Consider the following 6,000-nt stretch of genomic DNA (forward strand, 5'->3'; position numbering starts at 1 on the left):
CACTTGCCTTGCAGGTTAGTCTGTAAGGAATCTGGAAGCAGCAGCAACAGAAACAACAATAACAAAATCAGATAGATGAAGCAGTTCTATTTATCCTGAGTTCTTTTCACCCTGAATTTGTTCCTGGAACTTAGCAGTGTATGAATAAGACCTGCTGCTTTCTTGCTTAGTTTAAAGGGCTGAGTAAGTCCAACACTGAGACCATATTAAGAGAAAAAACAGCTAGAGAGACTACCTAGACAAAGGGTGTCGGAGATATGGCCTGTGGAGCCCTATCATCTGGCCTGTGGTGCTGCCTGGGGGACTTAGACAGGCCCTGTGATCCACAAGCACTGCATGCTACATGTGGCATGGAGGTCCAGTCCAATACACACTACATGTAGCACCCATACCAAGCCAGGCCTGTAGGCTGGATCTCTAGTCTGGTCTGGCACAAGGATCTCATGCAGGATGTACCAGGTTGCATGCCTCAGACCAGCCCTGTGTGCTGTATGCAGGGTGTGAAGCTGGGACCAGTGCATGCTGCATGCAGCGTGCAGGCCTTGAGCAAGTGCACATGCTGCATGCCTTGCACCAGGTCAGTCTGGGGCATGTGCTGGCTCTACCATGCAGAGCCGGTCTTTGGGCCTGATCCAGCTAGTGGAAGTGCCCCACCCCAAACCTCTCATCGATTTGATAACCCTGAACCAAACAATTGCTTTCACTATTAGGGCCACAAGCGCAGGGTAAACTCCAATGGGATCTCCCAAGGTTGCAAACCAAATAAAAAAAATAAAACTCTCCAGACAGGCTCTACTCAAACAGCTCTTGCGGCTTGTATACAAACTTACTGGTCTCCTCACAGTGCACAGGCACACTCATCCTTGTACTCATATTATACAAACACCATCATAACAGGTCTCAGTTTTCTCAATGACTCAAGCAGTCACAGCGAAGTTAATGAAAGATTGGTTGAGAATGAAAGTTCATGATCATTTCTTTCTCAACCCGCAGTCTGGAAGAGAGTGGTCAGGTACCAGATGTCATGCATTCATTTTAAAAGTAAGATTTTTATTCCTGTATTTTTTCAAAAGGGATAGGAAAAATAGGAAACAAAAGGGGAAAAAATGGGAAAGCCTATAAGGAGCATAATATGCATTGCCTGGTTTTGATCACTTGGTACTTGCATATGTAGGGATCAACTAAGTCTTCAAAGTAAATTTCCTACAAAGATCATCAACAGTGCAACTGAGATGTAAGGAATAACTACAGGAAAATATTGCTTTAAACTTACTACTGCATCATGCTGCATTAGTTAGTAACTCAATATTGCAGGTGGTATAGGAAAAAAACAAAAGCACAAAGGAAATGTGGCATTTCAATATGTTAAATGTTTTTGTGATCTGCCATTTCAAAAAAACCTAAAATATTTCTCCACATGTGAAGCAAGCAGAACAGCTACTTCTGGTATTAGCCAATATTTTATTCTTTTGCTGTATGTACCCATAGGAAAAAAGAACTTCTACCTAATACATGGGCTTGACAATGAGTGTCAACATATAAATAGCTGAAATGCCCTTAATATTATGAAGGAGAATCAACGATATTAGCAAAGCCTAAAATCATGAAATGTAATAAATTAGCAGTAAGGATAATGCATGGGAAGCCACCTTCTTAAAGTAGTCCCAAGGTTCCCAGAACATTTTTTTTTAACTTTTATATTAAGACCTTCAGTACTCAAATATGAGAGATGGACACATTAGTAAAATACTTGGATAGATGCAGATGATGACTGGCTGGCTAGCTAGATCAGGTCACATAAACTATAGAGCTAGTTTTGACTAGTATCTTGGGTGACTGCTTGAGTGATAGTTCAATGAACAGTATATTGAATTTCCTTATTAAAAATAGGTAAATTTTAGCAAAAATACATGCACAGTTCTTAAATATCCACAGTTGGATGCAACAGACAACAGAATTTTCCATCCTATCCAACTGTTGAGTAGAAAACCAGTCAAAATACATTATCTTACTATGGCCAGCTTTTCTGAAGCCCCTTTCTCAGAGACAGAAGGGGAAGCACTGCATTAACATGCATTAAAACTGAGCCTGCTGCCTCATAGTACCCATGCACCTGGGGTAGGGGACAGTAAAAAAAACACAAATGGAAGAAGTTAGGAATCCTTTTGTCCATTAGTTGACTACCCATAAACCAGACTGACTGACAGGAAGCATAGTGCTCTTGCATTTCTTGGAAACATCTCTTCTCCTTTTTGCCAATTATGAAAAAATGTTCAAATTTAGTTTTGAAATGTGAAACACTTTCAGGTTCTAAATAAAATACATTTTGAACTCAAAACTCTGAATTTTCATTCCCCACGTGTGTTTCAGAGAGCTGGTAGAAATCCCATAGCTTTTTCAGTCATCTTTATGCAACTTAATATATCTTTTTGAACAGGAAGTGATGAATGACTGAGATGAAGGAGAAATTCTATCACTCTTAAGCAGATGGTTAGTTCAAGAACTATTATCACCAAGAGCTGGTTGCATAACTAGTATCTCTGCCAACTGATACAAACATATTCATAATAATAATTTTGATCTGAATCTTGCTGTGCCTTGCACCACAGATGTAATTTTAAATGAAGGACATAATTATATTAGACAAGAGAACCCAGCCAGCACTAGACAAAAAAACTTATATTTTTGTAGGACAGCTCTCCCCTAAGTGCGTTCAAATATAAACATATTTAGCCTGAGTTCCATTATGTGAGACCTCAAGAGGTTTCTTGGTTAGATCGATGGTTTCTCCCATTGCCTGCAGAACTCTTTTGTATGTTTTTTCCATTAATGGTGTAGGGCCACGTGCTCCCTTGAATGACACACTGGGAAGTATGTAGCAATTTACTAGAATTTCTTGTTCCACATTCTATACACAGCCAAAACCCTCCTGCTGTTTAGTACGTTACCATTCCAACTCACAGCAGAAAGCTGGCTTCAAGTGGAAAATCATTAAAAAATAATAATAACTCAGCAATCTCCTGAAAAGAGGATGTGTTCTGCAGAAAAGTGGAAAGATAGAGGCCAAACATAAATATGTAATTTATCCTAGGTGCATCTACATGTGCGCTGTAATGCACATTAGCCTATTTTAATGTGCATTAAAGCGACACAAAAAAGAGCTTTTGCTAATGTGCATTGAAATAGGCCAACGTGCCTTTTTCTAGTACCTCACAATGGAGGTAATAGATTGTATGTGCATTATCTAAAGCATATTAATGAACGTGTAGACTCATCCAGTTCTGTAGTCAGATCCTCACAGACAAACCCTTGACAATTGTCACATGCAGAGAACTATGCTCATATACAGAGAAGTGTTGAATTAAGCAGGTTTTATTGCACTGATCCAACTGCAAGAGTAGTGCCCAAGCTACTGTTCGGGCTGTGCAGAAGGGATGACAAATGTTCCCCACTTTTTCAGCATTTTATTTCAGGCCACTTTATCAACTTTTCACAATATTTTACATGTTTCAGAGAAGAGGCATGTCTAAAATATGAGTTCATTTTCATTTGAAAATCAGAATTGAAGAATTTTTTTTTTTTTTTTTTTTTTGCATAGAGTTATGTAATCACTTTTAAAAAATGCAACAGAATACCAAAAACATGGGGTCAGACTTCCCTCCTGGTCGAACAAGTTTTATGTTGGTATAAATCCTCTGGTTTTAATTGGAGTTATACCAGTTAATAGGGAAGGGCAATCTGAGGAAGGACACAGCTTTTGATGTCTGGAAGCTTGTCCAACAGCTCTCCCAACTATATAGCTGGTCCAATAAAAGATGTCACAAAAACCCTTACCTTTACACCAGTATAAATCACAGTAGAACACAGTGAATAGGCACGGCTATTTTCAAGTATTTCTAGTGCTGTGAATTTGAATGTCTTTTGGTACTTTAACTCACTAGCACCTTTCTAATGAGTACTTCTCTAAGCAGTGCTTATTTGCTATCGATAGACCTCCAGGTGATAGAAACACTCCAGTCACAGCTGAGCAAAAAGGATCCTTCAGCAAATAAAGCTTATTATACATTACAGCATAGGTGAGGTAATGCAGTGCTCTCATCTCATATACTTCTGTGAAACTCCTGCTTTCAAGCATATATCACATATTTGTAGAATCAGAGTCTACTTCATGTTATTCTAGAGAAGCAAGCAGAAAATAAAAAATACATAGTGGATTAATTTGCTCTCCCTTGCCACAAGATGGAGCCTCCAGATTAATTTATTTCTTTAAAAGAGATTTGATTATTATTAAAAGAAAAAAATCATTTTCTAAAAGCTAAACTAAAAAGATAAATGTACTCAGTTTTTGCATGTGGATTGTCTGTGCTCCTTCAGGAACTATAATTTTCCCTGTGTGTTATTAAGTAGAAGCTGGGGAAAGTGAAGACTTACTTACTTACTTAGTTACTTCCCTCTGGTATCATTCAGAGGAAGAATATGGTAAGCAATGTGACTTTTCTTTATCAACAACTCGTGCTCTGGTATCATGGCATCTTCTGAGAACAGAAGAAATGGTAACTTTGTCTACATATAAATCAGGAAAAAAAATGTTCTCATTTGCCTTCTCATTACATTTTGCTTCTACCATATGCATTAGTTGTATGTCCTACTGTTATTTCTAAATAGTGATCAAAATAGATATTGAAAGCATTTTATTAGATTCTAGCTTGCACAGCTCTTTTCATGGCTGCTTTTAGTTAACAGCAGAACTGGAATGGAGTCCAATTATTCAAAGAGGAATTTGTTAGTCTATCTTTGCTATATTCTTAGGTGAGAGCCTTATCAGGTTATCTAGGCACCTCCTGGAAAATAAATCATGATGTATTTTTTCTCTTTCATTTCCATTCTCTAAAGGGCCCGGACTTTTTTATTTTGTAAATCTTCTTTGTGGTGTTTATTTGTGCATGTTATTTTAGGAAGGCTGGGAAGAGAAGTGAGGGTTGGATTTCTGTTTGAATGTGTTCAAGTTCTAAGAAGGTCATTTCAGGATAGTTTCATATTTGTGTGGCAGCTTCAGAAAAAGAGAAGTGCTTTCTGAATGTAGGCCTTGTTTTTGAGGCTGGTAGTTCTTTTGTCAAAGTGGTTATAGGAGACAGACTTTCAGGAAAGTTAGCCCAAGTAGAGCTAGAACACTTTGAAGATGATGACCAAAACTTTGAATTTGACTTGGAATTCCAGGGGAAAGAGCAGAACAAGACACAATGCGCTCACTGTGGCTTCTCTTCTCATAGTTAGTGTTTCAAAGAACTCTAGCAATGATTTTAGCTTAAATGAGTCAATAGAAATAAGCCTCACCCTCTGAGGAGCAACCTTTGTCCACTTTAATCAGGTAATTAGTTCCACTGATTGTGGCAGAACCATACCCCTGAGAAGGATTTGTTCCTGATTGTCAGGTCTCTGTCTCACAGAGATCTTGCTCTTATCTATCAAAGCAAAAGCATCCAAATCTTCTGGATATTCCAGCACAATCCTAAATTCTGATGAAAGTGGAAGGGGGTAGAGTTTTCATGAAATACTCTGGGACTTCCTGAAACAAGATCTTCCTCTCAAATTTGAAAGAAAAAAAAGGTCTTGGATCAACTGAAAAGCCTCTGGCAATTTCAGGGTTATGATTAGTAGCCACAAAACTGACTAGATGCCATCAGTTTCAAAGCTGTAAATCACCTTCTGTAGAACAACCAGAACTGTCTCAGATTTTGCCTCCTGAAAGCTGCCACCTTAAGCAAACCCCCAAAGATAAGGAATTATTGCCATGATGTTCAGAGAAAACATCCTTCCCATTCTTGGACTGAACTGTTAGCACTATAGCACGGGGGAATGTCACCCCTGTAGCTCTTTACCCGATCCTAGCCTAGGGAAAAGCAGCCTTTTCCAGGTCCTACCTTCCTGTCCTATCATTTTACCATATGAATACCTGTCCAAGAAGTGTATTTATTCTGGATGTGCTCCGTGGCTTCTACT

The sequence above is a fragment of the Alligator mississippiensis genome, chromosome 8 (genome assembly GCF_030867095.1).
Source record: "Alligator mississippiensis isolate rAllMis1 chromosome 8, rAllMis1, whole genome shotgun sequence".
Classification (NCBI taxonomy): domain Eukaryota; kingdom Metazoa; phylum Chordata; order Crocodylia; family Alligatoridae; genus Alligator; species Alligator mississippiensis.